Raw genomic sequence first — 12,620 nt, forward strand, 5'->3', positions numbered from 1 at the left:
TCTGAATCCCTATAGGCTGTTTGGGCTGTCGAATCCATGGATCACCCGTGCCAGCAGTTCGTTCATGATTTATGAGTCCCTAGGGGCTGTTTGGGCTGTCGAATCCATGCGTCACCCTTGCCAGCAGTTTGGTTGATGATTTCTAAATCCCTATAGGCTGTTTGGGCTGTCGAATCCATGCATCACCCGTGACACCAGTTCGTTGAAGATTTATGAGTCCGTAGGGGCTCTTTGCGCTGTCGAATCCGTGCGTCACCCGTGACAGTAGTTCGTTGATGATTTGTGAGTCCCTAGGGGCTGTTTACGCTGCCGAATCTGAGCGTCACCCGTGACACTGGTTCCTTGATGATTTCTGAGTCCCTAGGGGCTGTTAGCGCTGTCGAATCCGTGCGTCACCTGTGACAGCAGGTCGTTGATGATTACTGAGGCCCTATGGGCTGTTTGGGCTCTCGATTGCATGAGTCACCCGTGACAGCAGTTTGTTGATCATTTATGAGTCCGTAGAGGCTGTTTGGGTTGTCGTATCCATGCGTCAACCGTAACAGTAGTTCGTTTATGATTTCTGAGTCGCTAGGGGTGTTTGCGCTGTCGAATCCCTACGTCACCCGTGCCAGCAGTTCGTTGATCATTTATGAGTCCCTAGGGGCCGTTAGCGCTGTCGAATCCGTGCGTCACCGGTGACAGCAGGTCGTTGATGATTACTGAGGCCCCATGGGCTGTTTGGGCTCTCGATTGCATGAGTCACCCGTGACAGCAGTTTGTTGATCATTTATGAGTCCGTAGAGGCTGTTTGGGTTGTCGTATCCATGCGTCAACCGTAACAGTAGTTCGTTGATCATTTCTGAGTTGCTAGGGGCTGTTTGCGCTGTCGAATCCTTACGTCACCCGTGCCAGCATTTCGTTGATCATTTATGAGTCCCTAGGGGCCGTTTGCGCTGTCGAATCAATGTGTCACCCGTGACACCAGTTCGTTGATGATTTTTGAGTCTGTAGGAGCTGTTTGGGCTGCCGAATCAGAGCGTCACCCATGACACTAGTTCCTTCATGATTTCTGAGTCCCTAGGGGCTGTTAGCGCTGTCGAATCCATGCGTCACCCGTGCCAGCAGTTCGTTGACGATTTCTGAGTCCCTAGGGGCTGTTTGGGCTGTCGAATCCGTGCGTCACCCGTGACACCAGTTCGTTGAAGATTTATGAGTCCCTAGGGGCTGTTTGCGCTGTCAAATCTGTGCGTCTCTTGTGACAGCAGTTCGTTGATGATTTCTGAGTCCCTAGGGGCTGTTTGCGTTGTCGAATCCCTGCGTCACCCGTGCCAGATGTTCACTGATGATTTATGAGTCCCGAGGGCCTGTTTGGGCTGTCGAATCCATGAGTCACCCGTGACAGCAGTTCGTTGATCATTTATGATTCCCTAGGGGCTGTTTGCGCTGTCGAATCCCTGCGTCACCCGTGTTAGCAGTTCGTTGATGATTCATGAGTCCCTAGGGGCTCTTTACGCTGTCGAATCCATAGGTCACCAGTGACAGCAGTTCGTTGATCATTTATGAGTCCCTAGGGGCTGTTTGCGCTGTCGAATCCGTGCGTCACCCGTGACAGCAGTTCGTTGATGATTTCTGAATCCCTAGGGGCTGTTCGTGCTGTCGAATCCCTGCGTCACCCGTGCCAGCAGTTCGTTGATGATTTATGAGTCCCTAGGGGCTGTTTGGGCTGTCGAATCCGTGCGTCTCCCGTGACAGCAGTTCGTTGATGATTTTTGAGTCCCTATTGGCTGTTTGCGCTGTCGAATCCATGCGTCACCCTTGCCAGCAGTTTGGCTGATGATTTCTGAATCCCTATAGGCTGTTTGGGCTGTCGAATCCATGGATCACCCGTGCCAGCAGTTCGTTCATGATTTATGAGTCCCTAGGGGCTGTTTGGGCTGTCGAATCCATGCGTCACCCTTGCCAGCAGTTTGGTTGATGATTTCTAAATCCCTATAGGCTGTTTGGGCTGTCGAATCCATGCATCACCCGTGACACCAGTTCGTTGAAGATTTATGAGTCCGTAGGGGCTCTTTGCGCTGTCGAATCCGTGCGTCACCCGTGACAGTAGTTCGTTGATGATTTGTGAGTCCCTAGGGGCTGTTTACGCTGCCGAATCTGAGCGTCACCCGTGACACTGGTTCCTTGATGATTTCTGAGTCCCTAGGGGCTGTTAGCGCTGTCGAATCCGTGCGTCACCTGTGACAGCAGGTCGTTGATGATTACTAAGGCCCTATGGGCTGTTTGGGCTCTCGATTGCATGAGTCACCCGTGACAGCAGTTTGTTGATCATTTATGAGTCCGTAGAGGCTGTTTGGGTTGTCGTATCCATGCGTCAACCGTAACAGTAGTTCGTTTATGATTTCTGAGTCGCTAGGGGTGTTTGCGCTGTCGAATCCCTACGTCACCCGTGCCAGCAGTTCGTTAATCATTTATGAGTCCCTAGGGGCCGTTAGCGCTGTCGAATCCGTGCGTCACCGGTGACAGCAGGTCGTTGATGATTACTGAGGCCCCATGGGCTGTTTGGGCTCTCGATTGCATGAGTCACCCGTGACAGCAGTTTGTTGATCATTTATGAGTCCGTAGAGGCTGTTTGGGTTGTCGTATCCATGCGTCAACCGTAACAGTAGTTCGTTGATCATTTCTGAGTTGCTAGGGGCTGTTTGCGCTGTCGAATCCTTACGTCACCCGTGCCAGCATTTCGTTGATCATTTATGAGTCCCTAGGGGCCGTTTGCGCTGTCGAATCAATGTGTCACCCGTGACACCAGTTCGTTGATGATTTTTGAGTCTGTAGGAGCTGTTTGGGCTGCCGAATCAGAGCGTCACCCATGACACTAGTTCCTTCATGATTTCTGAGTCCCTAGGGGCTGTTAGCGCTGTCGAATCCATGCGTCACCCGTGCCAGCAGTTCGTTGACGATTTCTGAGTCCCTAGGGGCTGTTTGGGCTGTCGAATCCGTGCGTCACCCGTGACACCAGTTCGTTGAAGATTTATGAGTCCCTAGGGGCTGTTTGCGCTGTCAAATCTGTGCGTCTCTTGTGACAGCAGTTCGTTGATGATTTCTGAGTCCCTAGGGGCTGTTTGCGTTGTCGAATCCCTGCGTCACCCGTGCCAGATGTTCACTGATGATTTATGAGTCCCGAGGGCCTGTTTGGGCTGTCGAATCCATGAGTCACCCGTGACAGCAGTTCGTTGATCATTTATGATTCCCTAGGGGCTGTTTACGCTGTCGAATCCCTGCGTCACCCGTGTTAGCAGTTCGTTGATGATTCATGAGTCCCTAGGGGCTCTTTACGCTGTCGAATCCCTGCGTCACCCGTGCCAGCAGTTCGTTGATGATTTTTGAGTCCCTAAGGGTTGTTGGGCTGTCGAATCCTGGGTCTCCCTTGACCGCAGTTCGTTGATGATTTCTGAGTCCCTAGGGGCTGTTTGCGCTGTCGCATACCTACGTCACCCGTGCCAGCAGTTCGTTGATGATTTATGAGTCCCTAGAGGCTGTTTGGGCTGTCGAATCAGTGCGTCACCCGTGCCAGATGTTCGTTGATGATTTCTGAATCCCTAGGGGCTGGTTGCGCTGTTGAATCCATGCGTCTCCCGTGACAGCAGTTCGTTGATGATTTATGAGCCCTAGGGACTGCTTGCGCTGTTCAATCCTTACGTCACCCGTGCCAGCACTTCGTTGTGATTTATGAGTCCCTAGGTTGTTTGCGCTGTCGAATCCCTTTGTCACCCGTGCCAGCAGTTCGTTGATGGTTTGTGAGTCCCTAGGGGCTGTTTTCGCTTTCGAATTCCTCCATCACCCTTGACAGCAGTTCGTTGATCATTTATGAGTCTCTAGGGGCTGTTTGGGCTGTCGAATCCTGGGTGTCCCGTGACAGCAGTTCGTTGATGATTTATGAGTCCCTAGGGGCTGTTTGGGCTGTCGAATCCATGCGTCACCCGTGACACCAGTTCGTTGATCATTTATGAGTCCCTAGGGGCTGTTTGCGCTGTCGAATCCCTGCGTCACCCGTGACAGCAGTTCGTTGATCATTTATGAGTCCCTAGGGGGTGTTGGTGCTGTCGAATCCGTGCGTCTCCCGTGACAGCAGTTCGTTGATGATTTGTGAGTCCCTAGGGGGTGTTTGTGATGTCGAATCCGTGCGTCTCCCGTGACAGCAGTTCGTTGATGATTTCTGAGTCCGTAGGGGCTGTTTGCGCTGTCGAATCCCTGTGTCACCCGTGCCAGATGTTCACTAATGATTTATGAGTCCCGAGGGCCTGTTTGGGCTGTCGAATCCCTGCGTCACCGGTGCCAGCCGTTCATTGATGATTTATGAGTCCCTAGGGGCTGTTTGCGGTGTCGAATCCCTGCGTCACCCGTTCCAGCAGTTCGTTGATGATTTATGAGTCCCTATGTGTAAACACCCAAGAGAAAATATATGTATATATATATATATATATATATATATATATATATATATATATATATATGAAATGACGACGCAGTTTTCGCTGCCGATTTCTGCATCGGCAGCGACGCAGTTTTCGATGCCGATTTCTGCATCGGCAGCGACGCTGTTTCTGTTTTAAAAAAAATAAAATTAATTAACTTAAGTAGCTGGGAGGGAGGGGTAAAACTGGTTTTAGATAGACCAAAACAAGGATAAGAACACATCTAAACCAACCCCCAAACAACCCACCTCATTTCATGGGGAGTATAAATACAAGGAGGAGAGAGATAGGATGATCCATCCTCTTCCCAAAACAGCAGCTGCATGTCGTTCTTCCCTTCCTCTTTCACAGCAGAAACCTAAACCAAACCAGTAGAGAGTGCCTTGTGAACGTGTGAGGGAAAGATGAGACCTTGAGAGAAGATTGGACAGCTGCCTAGAGGAAAGGAAAAAGAAAGCTGGAAAACGTGAGAGGAAGAAGAAGAAGGAGAACCAGCAGGAGAAGAGAAAGAATAGTGTCAAACCTTCCTTAAACTTAGTTAGATTCGAAAGGTATGGTTCATGAAACTCCTTTCCTCTTCTCCTTAAGACTAGAAACGGAAATGAAGAAGAAAACCCTAAGGAAATTGACCTAAGACCTAAGCTAGCTGTGAAGGAAACTGAAATTAACTAGGAGAACAAGGAAACAGAAATGAAATGAAGCCAATTTCAGAACATCTAACAAAGAAAAATGAATAAAATGGAAATAACAAATCATGGTAGAGGGCTGACTTTAACTATGGGGTTGGCCAGCATGCATGTGTGTGTTCTGTTGGGATTTGTTGAAGGATTATGTGCTGAAATTGATGGTTTCAATGTGTGTGTTCTGCTGGGATTTTTGTTGAAGGATTAGGTGCTGAAATTGATGGTGTCAATGTGTGTGTTCTGCTGGAACTTAGTGACAGTGTATAGGCTGGGGTTGTTACAGCATGTGTGGTGTGTGTTCATGCCAAAATGTGTGTTGTGCAGCGAAATTGTGATTCGCTGCCGAAACTGTGTCGGCTGCAGAGAATTGGCATTCGCTGCCGAGTTGTGTGTTGTGCAGCGAAACTGTGATTCGCTGCCGAAACTGAGTTGTCTGCAACGAATTTGTGATTCGCTGCCGAAACGGAGTCTTCTGCAGTGAATTAGTATTCGCTGCCGAATTATGTGTTGTGCAGCGAAACTCTGATTCGCTGCCGAAACTGTGTCAGCTGCAGCGAATTAGCATTCGCTGCCGAAACTGAGTTGTCTGCAGCGAATTTGTGATTCGCTGTCGAAACGGAGTCTTCTGCAGCGAATTAGCATTTGCTGCCGAAACTGAGTTGTCTGCAGCGAAATTGTGATTCGCTGCCGAAACTGAGTCTTCTGCAGCGAATTAGCATTCGCTGCCGAATTGTGTGTTGTGCAGCGAAACTCTGATTCGCTGTCGAAACTGTGTCAGCTGCAGCGAATTAGCATTCGCTGCCGAATTGTGTGTTGTCTGCAGCGAATTTATTATTCACTGCCGAAACTGAGTCTTCTGCAGCGAATTAGCATTCGCTGCCGAGTTGTGTGTTGTGCAGCGAAACTGTGATTCGCTGCCGAAACTGTGTCGGCTGCAGCGAATTAGCATTCGCTGCCGACTTGTGTGTTTTGCAGCGAATTGTGATTCGCTGCCGAAACTGTGTCGTCTGCAGCGCATTAACAATTCGCTGCCGAGTGGCGCGTTCTGCAGCGAACTTGCGATTCGCTGCCGAAGTTGAGTTGGCTGCAGCGAAATTGTGATTCGCTGCCGAATATGTGGCGCCAGCAGCGAAACAGTTTTCGCTGCCGAATTGGGCAGCCTGCAGCGAACCAGTTCTCGCTGCCGAACTGGGAGCCTGCAGCGAACCAGTTTTCGCTGCCGAATTGGGCAGCCTGCAGCGAACCAGTTCTCACTGCCAATTTCTACAATAAGCCTCCTAGGCAGAAATGACTTAAATGCTAGTAACAATTTCATTGTATGATGGTGTAAAATGTGGAACACTTGAATGTGAACATATGAACTCTTGAAATAAGTGTGGTGACGAATGTGATTCAAAAATACAAATGTACTGATTTATGACCATTGATGTCTTAGGTGGTGCGGTCGGGATTGGACCATCGTCAAGACAAGAACAACCCACAGGTGGAGCAGGTAGGTGACTTGCACCTTCCTTTTTCATACGTTGAATAATGAAATACTTTAACATGAATATTACCATATTGTGTTAGAACCGATATTAGATTGTTGAACGCTTAAATGTTGACAAATGGTTGATTAGCTTCGGCTAATGGCATCCGAATGGATGGCCGGGACAAATGAATGATTAGCTTCGGCTAATGGCATCCGAATGGATGGCTGGGATGAACGATTGATTAGCTTCGGCTAATGGCATCCAAATGGATGGCCGGGACAAAGAATGATTAGCTTCGGCTAATGGCATCCAAATGGATGGTCGGGATGAATGATTGATTAGCTTCGGCTAATGGCATCCGAAGGGATGGCCGGGACAAAGAATGATTAGCTACGGCTAATGGCATCCGAATGGATGGCCGGGATGAATGATTGATTAGCTTCGGCTAATGGCATCCGAATGGATGGCCGGGACAAAGAATGATTAGCTTCGGTTAATGGCATCCGAAGAGGATGATCGGGGTGAGTGAACGGTTAACCTTAGCAAATGATGCCTTAAGAGGATAGCCGGGTTTAAGATTATGGTTGATTGCAAAAAGTGGTGCATTTATATGCACTACAAGCTGTTTATACCAAGTACATGAGGAAATTATAAATGTTAATGCTTCATTTAACTGCCAGACCGTTTAGTTACCATTATCATTATTATTAAGTAATTACATTCTCTTAAATGTTTTGTACTGCTGCAGGGACGTCACACCCACGAGATGTCTAGGGAACCCGATACACGGGAACCTACTTTTACAAGGAATCATGTAGATGCATTCTTGATCACAATGTATTTTGAATGAATCAATGTACTGAATGTATAACTTTTATTAGATCCTTTTGTTTAAATTTGTAATGGCTATTAGTAGGATAGGAATGCAAACTCATGTTTATGTATGTATATTTTTAATATGAACTTCTAATCATGCAACCATAATATTACGTGTTTATATAAGATTCACTTTTAAATGAAATGTGGATTGTATGGATTGTATTTTGATGATGTGAGGGATCAGGTTCGCTGATTACCGGCACCATGTGTGTTAGGTATATATATATATATAAAATAATTTACTGTTATTTTGGGCTTGGAAAAGCCGGGTTGTTACAGTTGGTATCAGAGCACCTGGTCTAGATCCTGAGGATTACTGATAATTGCATTGCTGCGGTGAATTTCAGGATGGTACGCACCCGGCAAGGGACACGAATTGAGCCGCCCTCCTTAGAAAGGAGGGGCGGGAACCAAGGTGCCCAAGGTTGGCAAGACGAAGATCCCTTGGATGATACGACATCTCATGCTCCGATAATACCACCCGAAACCTTGCAGGGGGAAGCTGCGGTAGCAGGGGAAGGCGGGAGGCCTAACCAGACAGAGGGAGTACCCCCAGTTGCAGCAGAGCAGCAAGAAACATCAGAAGCACAACCAGCAACTATTCCAACTGGTGTGCCCCCACAATATGTAGACGCGGGACTCCTTGTACAAATAGTTAAAGCAGTGATGGAGGGCATGGCTGGTTCGGCGACACAAACAACTCCCACCACGCAGATTCCACAGGCAGCCCCTATGACTAGCATGACCACGGATAACGTGGTGCCACTGGTACGACTAGTCAAGAGTATGAGGGAAATGGGCTGTGAACTGTATATGGGGGAACAAGATGCAGAGATAGCTGGAAGATTGATTAGGAAGGTAGAAAAGACCATGATTCAAATAAGCATACCCGAGGGTTTGAGGGTAAATTGTGCAACCCAGTTACTGTCTGATAGTTCATTGATGATTTCTGAGTCCGTAGGGGCTGATTGCACTGCCGAATCCCTGCGTCACCCGTGCCAGCCGTTCATTGATGATTTATGAGTCCCTAGGAGCTGTTTGCGTTGTCGAATCCGTGCGTCACCCGTGCCAGCAGTTCGTTGATGATTTATGAGTCCCTAGGGGCTGTTTGCCCTGTCGAATCCCTACGTCACGCGTGCCAGCAGTTCGTTGATGATTTATGAGTCTCTAGGGGCTGTTTGCGGTGTCGAATCCCTGCGTCACCAGTTCCAGCAGTTCGTTGATGATTTATGAGTCCCTATGGGCTGTTTTGGCTGTCGAATCCCTGTGTCACCCGTGCAGCAGTTCGTTGATGATTTATGAGTCCCTAGGGACTGTTTGGGCTGTCGAATCCATGTGTCACCCTTGCCAGCAGTTTGGTTGATGATTTCTGAGTCCTTATAGGCTGTTGGGCTGTCGAATCCATGCCTCACCCGTGACACCAGTTCGTTGAAGATTTATGAGTCCGTAGGGGCTGTTTGCGCTGTCAAATCCGTGCGTCACCCGTGACAGGAGTTCGTTGATGATTTATGAGTCCCTAAGGGATTTTTGGGCTGTCGAATCCATGCGTCACCTGTGACACCAGTTCGTTGATGATTTATGAGTCCCTAGGGGCTGTTTGGAAGTCGAATCCATACGTCACCCGTGACAACGGTTCGTTGATGATTTATGAGTCCCTAGGGGCTGTTTGCGCTGTCGAATCCGTGCGTCTCCCGTGACACTAGTTCGTTCATGATTTATGAGTCCCTAGGGGCTGTTTGCGCTGTAGAATCCGTGAGTCTCCCGTGACAGCAGTTCGTTGATGATTTTTGAGTCCGTAGGGGCTGTTTGCGCTGTCGAATCCCTGCGTCACTGGTGCCAGCCGTTCATTGATGATTTATGAGTCCCTAGGAGCTCTTTGCGCTGTCGAATCCATGCGTTACCCGTGACAACGGTTCGTTGATGATTTATGAGTCCCTAGGGGCTGTTTGCGCTGTCGAATCCGTGCGTCTCCCGTGACAGCAGTTCGTTGATGATTTGTGAGTCCCTAGGGGGTGTTTGCGCTGTCGAATCCGTGCGTCTCCCGTGACAGGAGTTCGTTGATGATTTGTGAGTCCCTAGGGGGTGTTTGCGCTGTCGAATCCGTGAGTCTCCTATGACAGCAGTTCGTTGATGATTTCTGAGTCCGTAGGGGCTGTTTGCGCTGTCGAAACCCTGCGTCACCGGTGCCAGCCGTTCATTGATGATTTATGAGTCCCTAGGAGCTCTTTGCGCTGTCGAATCCCTGCGTCACCCGTGCCAGCAGTTCGTTGACGATTTATGAGTACCTAGGGGCTGTTTGCCCTGTTGAATCCTTGTGTCTCCCGTGACAGGAGTTCGTTGATGATTTGTGAGTCCCTAGGGGGTGTTTGCGGTGTCGAATCCGTGCATCTCCCATGACAGCAGTTCCTTGATGATTTATGAGTCCCTAGGAGCTCTTTGCGCTGTCGAATCCCTGCGTCACCCGTGCCAGCAGTTCGTTGATGATTTATGAGTCCCTAGGGGCTGTTTGCCCTGTCGAATCCCTGCGTCACGCGTGCCAGCAGTTCGTTGATGATTTATGAGTCCCTAGGGGCTGTTTGCGGTGTCGAATCTGTGCGTCTCCCCTGACAGTAGTTCGTTGATGATTTGTGAGGCCCTAGGGGGTGTTTGGGCTGTTGAATCCATGCGTTACCCGTGACAACGGTTCGTTGATGATTTATGAGTCCCTAGGGGCTGCTTGCGCTGTCGAATCCCTGCGTCACCGGTGCCAGCCGTTCATTGAGGATTTATGAGTCCCTAGGAGCTCTTTGCGCTGTCGAATCCCTGCGTCACCCGTGCCAGCAGTTCGTTGACGATTTATGAGTACCAAGGGGCTGTTTGCCCTGTCGAATCCCTGCGTCACGCGTGCCAGCAGTTCGTTGATGATTTATGAGGCCCTAGGGGCTGTTTGCGGTGTCGAATCCGTGCGTCTCCCCTGACAGAAGTTCGTTGATGATTTGTGAGTCCCTAGGGGGTGTTTGCGCTGTCGAATCCCTCCGTCTCCCGTTACAGCAGTTCGTTGATGATTTATGAGTCCGTAGGGGCTGTTTGCGCTGTCGAATCCGTGCGTCTCCCGTGACAGCAGTTCGTTGATGATTTCTGAGTCCGTAGGGGCTGTTTGCGCTGTCGAATCCCTGCGTCACCGGTGGCAGCCGTTCATTGAGGATTTATGAGTCCCTAGGAGCTCGTTGCGCTGTCGAATCCCTGCGTCACCCGTGCCAGCAGTTCGTTGATGATTTATGAGTACCTAGGGGCTGTTTGCCCTGTCGAATCCCTGCGTCACCCGTGCCAGCCGTTCCTTGATGATTTATGAGTCCCTAGGGGCTCTTTGCGCTGTCGAATCCGTGCGTCACCCGTGCCAGCAGTTCGTTGATGATTTATGAGTCCCTAGGGGCTGTTTGCCCTGTCGAATCCCTGCATCACCCGTTCCAGCAGTTCGTTGATGATTTATGAGTCCCTATGGGCTGTTTTGGCTGTCGAATCCCTGCATCACCAGTGCAGCAGTTCGTTGATGATTTATGAGTCCCTAGGGGCAGTTTTGGCTGTCGAATCCCTGTGTCACCCGTGCAGCAGTTCGTTGATGATTTATGAGTCCCTAGGGACTGTTTGGGCTGTCGAATCCATGCGTCGCCCTTGCCAGCAGTTTGGTTGATGATTTCTGTGTCCTTATAGGCTGTTTGCGCTGTCGAATCCGTGCGTCTCCCGTGACAGCAGTTCGTTGATGATTTATGAGTCCCTAGGGGATGTTTGCGCTGTCGACTCCGTGCGTCACCCGTGCCAGCAGTTCGTTGATGATTAATGAGTCCCTAGGGGTGTTTGCGCTGTCGAATCCGTGCGTCTCCCGTGACAGCAGTTCGTTGATGATTTCTGAGTCCGTAGGGGCTGTTTGCGCTGTCGAATCCCTGCGTCACCGGTGCCAGCCGTTCATTGAGGATTTATGAGTCCCTAGGAGCTCTTTGCGCTGTCGAATCCCTGCGTCACCCGTGCCAGCAGTTCGTTGACGATTTATGAGTACCTAGGGGCTGTTTGCCCTGTCGAATCCCTGCGTCACGCGTGCCAGCAGTTCGTTGATGATTTATGAGTCCCTAGGGGCTGTTTGCGGTGTCGAATCCGTGCGTCTCCCCTGACAGTAGTTCGTTGATGATTTGTGAGTCCCTAGGGGCTGTTTGCGGTGTCGAATCCGTGCGTCTCCCCTGACAGAAGTTCGTTGATGATTTGTGAGTCCCTAGGGGGTGTTTGCGCTGTCGAATCCATCCGTCTCCCGTTACAGTAGTTCGTTGATGATTTATGAGTCCGTAGGGGCTGTTTGCGCTGTCGAATCCGTGCGTCTCCCGTGACAGCAGTTCGTTGATGATTTGTGAGTCCCTAGGGATGTTTGGGCTGTTGAATCCATGCGTTACCCGTGACAACGGTTCGTTGATGATTTATGAGTCCCTAGGGGCTGCTTGCGCTGTCGAATCCTTGCGTCTCCCGTGACAGGAGTTCGTTGATGATTTGGGAGTCCCTAGGGGGTGTTTGCGGTGTCGAATCCGTGCGTCTCCCATGACAGCAGTTCCTTGATGATTTATGAGTCCCTAGGAGCTCTTTGCGCTGTCGAATCCCTGCGTCACCCGTGCCAGCAGTTCGTTGATGATTTATGAGTCCCTAGGGGCTGTTTGCCCTGTCGAATCCCTGCGTCACGCGTGCCAGCAGTTCGTTGATGATTTATGAGTCCCTAGAGGCTGTTTGCGGTGTCGAATCGGTGCGTCTCCCCTGACAGTAGTTCGTTGATGATTTGTGAGGCCCTAGGGGGTGTTTGCGCTGTCGAATCCCTCTGTCTCCCGTTACAGCAGTTCGTTGATGATTTATGAGTCCGTAGGGGCTGTTTGCAATGTCGAATCCCTGCGTCACCCGTGCCAGCCGTTCCTTGATGATTTATGATTCTCTAGGGGCTCTTTGCGCTGTCGAATCCCTGTGTCACCCGTGCCAGCAGTTCGTTGATGATTTATGAGTCCCTAGGGGCTGTTTGCCCTGTCGAATCCCTGCGTCACGCGTGCCAGCAGTTCGTTGATGATTTATGAGTCCCTAGGGGCTGTTTACGGTGTCGAATCTGTGCGTCTCCCCTGACTGTAGTT

The sequence above is a fragment of the Populus trichocarpa genome, chromosome 6 (assembly GCF_000002775.5).
Source record: "Populus trichocarpa isolate Nisqually-1 chromosome 6, P.trichocarpa_v4.1, whole genome shotgun sequence".
Lineage (NCBI taxonomy): Eukaryota > Viridiplantae > Streptophyta > Magnoliopsida > Malpighiales > Salicaceae > Populus > Populus trichocarpa.